At 33.3% G+C, this 9121-nt stretch overlaps 2 pseudogenes; both read left to right on the plus strand.

Moving 5' to 3' along the window:
- On the plus strand, positions 1-1806 carry LOC143619502 (flavonol sulfotransferase-like pseudogene; annotated as a pseudogene).
- Positions 1807-2629: 823 nt separating this feature from the next.
- LOC143619503 (flavonol sulfotransferase-like pseudogene) lies at positions 2630-4789 on the plus strand (annotated as a pseudogene).
- The last annotated feature ends 4332 nt before the right edge of the window (positions 4790-9121 follow it).

Below are 9121 nucleotides of genomic sequence, written 5' to 3' on the forward strand. Positions count from 1 at the left end.
ATGGTACAGATACAGGTATTCGGAAAAAGGCCTCATCCCTACGTGGTTGTATAAAAGAATTTTATAGCAAAAAAAAGTAAATATAAAAACGAACATTCAAGAAACACTACCGGATCAATTTCAAAGCCCAAAATTTTGGAGTCCAGTACCCTGACGCTCATGACACCAGCCCACCTTCTAAGTAGTCCACTAAGACTAATTATCGGCCCATAATCTCTAAGCCTGTCTTTACTTTGATAATTTAAAGCCAATGCTTTGGTGTTTTTGGATCGAATAATAAATTGAATTCATGGCATATAATTGAAAGTTTTTGGATGTAGCAACTTTGGATTGTAGCCACACCAAGCTTATCTTTCTCGATTGTAGCAACAATATTATCGGCTACATATGACTTTTGACCGTCATTTTTCTATTTTTTTTATTTGATCAATAATAATGGACTGCAATTATTTACGTTTTTTTTTTTAATCAAAGGGATCTGGGTTCAGTGAATCGCAAATTAAAGTTATCTGATATTTAATTTGTTTCTGTAGGTTTGTGAGCTATTTGACGGAAAATATATGTTATATATGTTTGTTTAAGTACATGACTTTTTGCTAGGTCTATATTTATTTATTTTTGTAAATTATTGCATGCATGTGTTGTCCACATGAATCCTGTTTTATATATAGTATTGAGCAAACAAACATAAATATATGCTATATTTGTTTGTTTAAGTTCATTTCTTAATTTGTTAGTTTTTTAAATTTATTTATTTTTGTAAACATTATTGCACGTGTTGTCCACAGGAATCCAGTCTTATCTATAGATAGAAGATGTGAGACTACATAACGTGATAATAATGTCTTGCCCCGTTGCCTTCAATTCACCTGTTGCAACCATTACAAAATATGAAGAAAAAGTTCGAAAGGCGAAAATGTCAGACATCATTGAGCGATACAAAGACTAAGTCTCAGATCTTCCCAAGAATATCGATCATGATTTTTGCATGTATGAAGGTTTCTGGCATTTCCATGGTTTTTGGTATCACTCCAAAGCTGACTTCTCGGTTGGAACGATTATGGCCTTACAAGACGATTTCCAAGCTCTACCCACCGATGTTTTCTTGGCAAGTCATCCAAAATGAGGCACCACATGGCTCAAGGCCCTTGCATTTGCCATTATGGAGAGCGAGCCGTTCTTGAACAATCCTTCTTTTGCCAATGGCCTCATGGCTACCCATATACCCTACACTTCCTTACCGAAATCCATCATTAGTTCTGATTGTCGGGTTGTTTACTTATCTAGAAACCCTAAAGATGTGCTTGTTTCTTATTGGCACTTCTTGAACAAATTGAAAGATGATCTTTCTACACCAGCGAAATTAGATGATGCATTTGAGCTTTTTAGTAGAGGTATGAGTCCATATGGATCTTTTGGGATCTTGTAATAGGGTACTATAGGGCAAGTTTAGTACGACCCGAGAGAGTATTGTTCATAAAGTACGAGGATTTAAAGAATGACGCCGAGAATGTGGTTAAGAAGTTAGCCAAGGTCGTAGGTAACCCTTTTATAGAAACGGAGGAGTATGATGGAGCAGTTCAAAAGATAATTGAACTATGTGGTTTTGAGAACTTACGCGAGGTAAATAAGGTTGAAAAGCAAACTTCTAAGGTTTTATTCGATGATATCTATTTTCGGAAAGGCGTTGTTGGTGATTCTGTTAATTATCTTACCACTGAAATGAGCCAAACTTTGGACAAGATTACTCAAGAAAAGTGTGGTGGTTTAAATCTCTCATTTGAAGCAAGTCCAAGCTGTTGTTAATATTATAATTTATGTAGTTGTCGAATGTATTTTTATTTTCGCTATTGTTATCTAATAAATCTTTAGTTTCCTTGTACGAGATTTCAACTTCATCAACTACAACTCATTCTTGTTATTGTCAGCAAATGTAGTTTTTAAAAGATTGGGTTTTGCAATTCAAAAGGGGGTAGCGGCGCAGCTTGTTGCACGCTTACCTTCGTAATAAAACCTCATGCAAATATACATATTTAATATTAAAACAAAAAAAAATTATAAAATTTGGTGACTAAGGGGTTGTGATTATTTATTTTAGTAATAGTATAACTAAAGATAGCTTATTTTTTAGTAATATCTAGGTTTTGTATTCAAATGTTGCTCATAAATACGAGCAGGGGATCAAATAAGGTTATATACAAACTGAATTCATGGCATTTGGAATTTTCGGATGATAGCAACACCAACCTTTCCATCAAAGTAGCCAAATAGGGGTGTCAATTTTACCCGAAACCCAAAATTCAACCCGAAAAAACCTGTATCTGAACCCGAACTAACCTGACCTGAAAAATCCAAACTCAAAGAAGTAATTCAGGCTGGTCCTCGGGTTTGATTTATAAATTTCGAGTTAACCTAAAAAACCCGAATAAACTTTTAGTTTTGAAATTAAATATATTTTTATGTATAATAGGCTTAGTCTTCGTCACTAAAGTTATCAGAATATGAGCCTAATCGACTGTTGTTATTCCAAATATTATGGATCGATTGTTTATTATTAATTTATGTTTTTCGTTTATTACTAATAGCAACCATAATCGAACAACCAAATCACCTCTGATTGAAGTCGATTATGGTTCAAGTTAGTTATTTAGTTTTACTCTTCTTTTGAATAGTTTATGACTTTATTAAGTTATGTTGGTTTATTATTTGATTATTTGCGTTACGAGCAAAGAAGAATATGTTGTTTTAATTTTAGTATTGAAGGTTTTAAATTTTTTTGTTTTTTGTTTCATCTTCTATGATACTCTAAACCCGATTAACCCAATCCGAAAAAACCCAAACCCGAAAAACTCGTGAGAGATTTGGGTTGGGTTTCGGGTTAAGATTTAAAAATTTGAAACCCGAAAAACCCAAAACCCAAAAAACGAACCCAAATAACACCCCTACATCAAATGGATGCATTCCAACAGTGTCAAGATGTTGTTAAGGTGTAGTCTCTCCTAAATTATGAGGGTTCAGGTCCCATAATGCACAAAAAATGTTGTAATAATCTGCCGTTCATAAAAAGAAGGTTTATTGGAACACGCCTTAACATCGTGTTTAGTGTGGCAATTATACCCCGATTATTGCATTTGAGGTTAGGGATCTCCTCTTGGAGCATACACGCATAAAGGTACTAGATGGACTGAAAAAGTCAATCTAACCGATTATTTTAACGGCGCGTTGATGTTTGTGGAAGACGAGAAATAACATGCTATTCTATAAAACAAGAGTTTCGATAAATCGATTGAAGATATTAAACGACATTTTCTTTCTTTGGGTGAGAAGTCGAGGAAAATTGGGTGAACTAGCATGGAAGGATTGGCGCAGATTTTGGCTTTGATTTCATTGTAATTTGGTGTCTTATACTTTTACGGCGGGTTTGTATCGGTTTAAGTTTTTCTGTTGGCTAGCGACTTGCTAGTCTTATTTGCTGTTCATAAAATGGCCGTTAAAAAAAAATTTAATTTGTTTATGTAGGTTCTAGATTTAATAAATATTTAATCACGAAAATAATTGGTTAGCTGGTATTGAGCAAACAAACATATCCCTATATGTTATATTTGTTTGTTTAAGTTCATAACTTCTTTGCTAGTTTTAAATTTATTTATTTTTGTATCAACATTATTGCAAGTGTTGTCCACAGGAATCCTGTCTTATATATAGATAGAAGATGTGAGACTACATAATGTGATAATGGCTTGCCCCATTGCCTTCTATTCACCTGTTGCAACCATTACAAAAGATGAAGAAAAGGCCCGAAAGGCCAAAATGTCAAACATCATCAAGCGATACAAAAGACAAAGTCTCGGATCTTCCCAAGAACGTTGATCATGATTTTTGCAAGTATGAAGGTTTTTGGCATTTCCATGGTTTTTGGTTTCACTCCAAAGCCGACCATTCAGTTGAAGCGATTATGGCCTTACAAGACGATTTCCAAGCTCTATCCACTAACGTTTTCTTGGCAAGTCATCCGAAATCGGGCACCACATGGCTCAAGGCCCTTGCATTTGCCATTTTTAACCAGAATAAATTCAAAATAGGCACTAGCTCACACCTAACCCACCCATTGCTCACCATTAGCCCACATGATTGCGTCCCCTTTATGGAGAGCGAGTCGTTCTTGAACAACCCTTCTTTTGCCAATGGCCTCATGGCTACCCACATACCCTACACTTATTTGCCTAAATCCATCATTAGTTTTAATTGCCGGATTGTTTACTTATGTAGAAACCCAAAAGATGTGCTCATTTCTTATTGGCACTTCTTGAACAAGTTGAAATTTGATGTTTCTACACCAATGAAATTGGATGATGCATTTGAGCTTTTCACTAGAGGCATGAGTCCATATGGATCTTTTTGGGATCACGTGATTGGGTACTATAAGGCAAGTTTAGCACGACCCGATAAAGTACTGTTCGTAAAGTATGAGGATTTGAAGAAGGATGCCGCGAATGAGGTTAAGAAGTTAGCGAAGTTCATAGGTAATCCTTTTACAAAAGAGGAGGAATCTGATGGCTCGGTTCAAAAGATAATCGAACTATGTGGTTTTGAGAAGTTACGAGAGGTGAATAAGGTTGGAAAGCAAGCATCTAATGTTTTATCCGATGATATCTATTTTCGGAAAGGCATCGTTGGTGATTCTGTTAATTATCTTACGACTGAAATGAGCCAAACTTTGAACAAGATTACTCAAGAAAAGTGTGGTGGTTTAAATCTCTCGTTTGAAGCAAGCCCAAGCTATCATTAATATGATACTTTATGCAGCTGTCGAGTGTGTTTTCGTTTTCATTATTGTTATCTAACTAATAAGTCTTTAGTTTCCTTGTACGAGATTTCAACTTACTACCAAATCTCTTTTATATGTTACTATATGAGTGGACCACTTTATATAAGACAATCATTTATATCTATATCTATACTATATAATAGATGAGAAATATATAAACTAAGACGCTTTAATTTTAAGTAATTTATAACATAATCAACACAAAAGGATGATAAAGAAAGGCCAAATGGGCACACATTCATTTAATATATTTACAATTTTTTACCTTCAACATTATTAAATGAAAGAATACTTACAATTTTGTCTCATAATCTTTAACCATTTATTACTATTTATTTTAATTTTAAACCAACTTTCCTAATGATTTTAAAACGACATAATTTTTCCATACGTTAATATTTTTTTTTAAAAAGTTGTATCATAAAAACGAGCATTTTATTCCATTTAATTTGAGTATGATATTGTTGGAGTTTTTTCAATTTAAAAAATCAATATGTTATGTATGGGTGTTCAAGACCAGTTTTGATGGTTTAAGTTAAACATGCGAGCCAAACTGTTAGTAACGATAATTTGCCGTTGAAAATAGAAATTAAACCGTTGAAAGTTGAAAACGAACGTTAAAGAAACAACCAACATTGAACCTAACTGATGACCGATTTAAGCGGTTGCAAGGTTTTAAACTAACTCATGAACTCCCATAACTATTAGGTGATTACCAGAGTCTATGTTCAAATACCCACCGCATGTCGCGAACACCCGTCTAGTTAAACAGTATATTTAGGAACAACTTTTTTTTCTTTCTTTTCTTTCATATATTACTTGTTGTAAAACAGTTATTAGAAATACTGTTTATTTTTCATGTTTGAAAAGTAGATGTTTTATATGAATTAAGAAAAGCCAAACTTCATTAGTTTTGTTTCTTGTTATTTTATGTCGTCGTCGTCATCATCGTACTCAGTAAATCCCACCAATAGCAAAGATATGGTAGGGTCTGAGGAGGGTAAGATGTAGACAGTCTTACCTCTACCCCATAGGAATAGAGAGGCTGCTTTCGATGAGACCCCCGGCTCGATAGTAGTTTTGCATCAAGCCTTGGACATAAGGCACATAACACTCAACCACCGGGACACCGGCCGAATGGTGCGTGTACCCTTGTCTTTCAGCTATCAACGCCACCACATGATGCATGATTAACCTTCCGCCACTTTTAACGTTATTTTTTTTTATTTTATGTAAATAATTAAATATTAATTTAATTTCTTTGCTTTTAAGATAAAAAAAATTTATATGTTTTTTTTGTTCCAAATTATTAATTTATACTTTACATAGTTTACTGAACAAAAGTAATTCAAATATGTGGACAATACTAGAAGGTGAGTGAAGTAGAGGAATTGTCAAGATAACATTTTCGTTCGGTGGAAGGAGAAGTGTCAAAAGGACTTTGCCGAATCGGTGACTAGAAAGAAGAGGACAAAGATAAAATTTTCCTTATTTTGTCACATTTTGGATGTAGTTTTGTTATTATTTATCAAAAGTAGGTTAGATATCCGTATGCAATACAGGTTAAGTAAATAGATTACTTAAACAAATGCATTATATGTTAAAGTTTATGTAAAGGTTTATAAATTATAAATGTTGTATTAAAATTAGAATAAATTAAAACATGTGAAAAATAAAAATTACATGTTGGAAGTTTCATAAATTTTTGAATATTTCTTTATATATAGTATTTATAGATTTAACTTGTAAGTTTATTCTCTCTATAAAAAATCAGTAGTTTCATCATGTCTTAGCTTTTAACTCTTGATAGTGCAATGTATAAATGACCATGACTGAAAAAAAGATACCTTAAAAACAAACCAACATACAAATATGACCCTCGTCTATCTTTGTATGTTTGGAAGTTTGTTAATGACCCACACCAATCAAAGTTGTAAGTTGTAACTATAGTTTATGTAAGTTTGTAGCAAATCCCAAGACACTTAAGTTCATAAGTCATAACAGTTAAACCAATTAGCAGTCCAGTAAGTTGTCGACCTTTAACGGCCCATAAGCTCCAGGTCTGTTTTATTTTTGACAATTTAAAGCCCATTACCTTTTTGTTACCCACGTTGCGTACAGACTATTTTGTTTAGGACTTATTAACATTCTTGACTCTTAGTGTAATTTATTTGCTAATATAGTACGTACATTGTATATGTGTATTTATAAAAATAATTTATTTTTTTATGGAATTCACCGGGAAATAAATTATCTAACTCAATAGGTTCAAATACACGATCGAATTGATCAATATGCTAAAAGGGTTATAAACGGGTTGGGGTGTTATGGTGTCAAAAAAAGAATGTTTCTTGAAAAACTTAATATTTAGAACCAGATATCCGAGGAAACACATAAGAGGGAATAATTTACTACTTCCACCACCTTCAGTTGGAATCCGTTGGTCTGAGCGCTTTTAAAAGTAAAAGCTTAATTTCTTTATGGTAAATTGTTGGTTAAAAAGTTGGAATACTTGTACACCGACAACCATATTGGTAGGTTACCGATGGTTAAAGTTGGAATCCTTATACAACAAGAAACCTACATAGAAAAACCACAAAAAAGATTCTATATGTAGAAATCACATTAGTCGATTACTCCAATAGTTGTAAGTTCAAATGATGATGAAGAAAACCCACTCCATCCTCTGAGCGGAAATTCTTGATAGGAGCACTATATTTGAGTGTGATTGGTGCATTACCTTGCTAGTTGTACACAATTAGATTTATGATTTTTTTTAAACTTATTGGCAAGATATAGTTAATGCCTTTTTATTTTATTTTAGGTCTTTAAAAATTGGGTTGGCCCATAATAACACCCTCCAAATTTCAACTTCTTCATGAGTTTGGGCTCTAGACATGTCAAGGCCCAAGACTAGTGTAGCTGCTATACATGCTAATGAACCGGTCTTTTAAATTTTAAATTGAGCTACTGCGTCTTTAATGTGATTTGTTTTTTTAAATTTTAATACTTCTAAACAATTTTATAAACCATATGTATATGCATCTCACAGGATTTAAATATTCCATTTTTAGAGTAGAGCAACACTCCAATTTAATTCAATTGAAACATGATAACATTGAGTCTTGGTGATTAGGTTTTTGAAGATATGTGTGAGTTGGCAATTTTGTTGTTGAAGAATTTCAACACTTTAGATTGATTTGCATCAATTTGTTTTCTTATTTATCACAATGACTATGATACTGTTTTATGTGTTCTGTTGATAAGCATCTAACATGTTATAAAAGTATTACTTTAACTAGTTGTGCTGAGGTGACATCAGTAGTCTCATTAAAACACTACACCCCCACCCTCAAACCATTGATGGCGGCTCCTAGTGACCCACCCCACGCACACCACTCTTTAGCACACCCAATCCAATTTTTTTCCTTTCTATTTTGATTTCTTTTTAAATTTAAATAATATAAATAAATGGAATTGTGGAAAATGGAGTATAACAAGCGTTGAATGATGGAGGAAAAGTTGAGGTGGCAAGTGGTCTAGAGTGGTGAATTCTGGTAGCCGTTCGGATTTCATAAAATTTGGTAGCCGCCGATAAAATCTAGTAGTCGTTTGTATTTCAATAAAATTGGTAGCAGCCAATACAAATTTGGTAGTCTCCCGTTTAAAAAATTCTAGCGATCCGACAAAACATTCGGGCCAAAGTTACTAAAATCCAGGCGGCCGGAAGGTTTTTAGTTGGAAGAAAATTGGCCAGAAAAATAGCACTTGGTGATTGCCTAAAAAAAATAATAAGCAACTAGAGTTTGAAGTATTAGAATTTAGAAACACTCGACTTGATCGAGATGCTTGTTATATTTTTTATTTACAGGAAAAAAAATTGGTCTTCTTTTACATTTGATATCTGAGTTCCAATAGTCTATGCATATGCATATGCAAATGCATATGGAATTTAGATATTGCTGAAAGCAAATTAGAAAATTATATCTAAACTTTTAATATCGATCTTCTAAAACGTATGAACTTCCTGTTTAACCAATCAAAAAGTCAAAAGAAATTTCACATTCATATAACATTTCACATCAATATTCTTAATTCCTTGTGGAAGAGAGGAAGACAAAACGAGCCCATTTGATTTTAATAAAATGCATGGAACAAAATTTATCATGTTACATATATATGATATACAATCCCATGCATTGCTGAAGTAACAATTGTCGGGTCGGGTCTTGGAATGGTGTAGACCGAATCTAGCATTTTCGAGTCGTGTCTAGAAGTGTAACATGAATATAT

Source organism: Bidens hawaiensis, unplaced genomic scaffold, assembly GCF_021521415.1.
Source record: "Bidens hawaiensis isolate Kalapana, Puna unplaced genomic scaffold, B.hawaiensis_p1.1 tig00002477_1, whole genome shotgun sequence".
Taxonomy (NCBI): Eukaryota; Viridiplantae; Streptophyta; class Magnoliopsida; order Asterales; family Asteraceae; genus Bidens; species Bidens hawaiensis.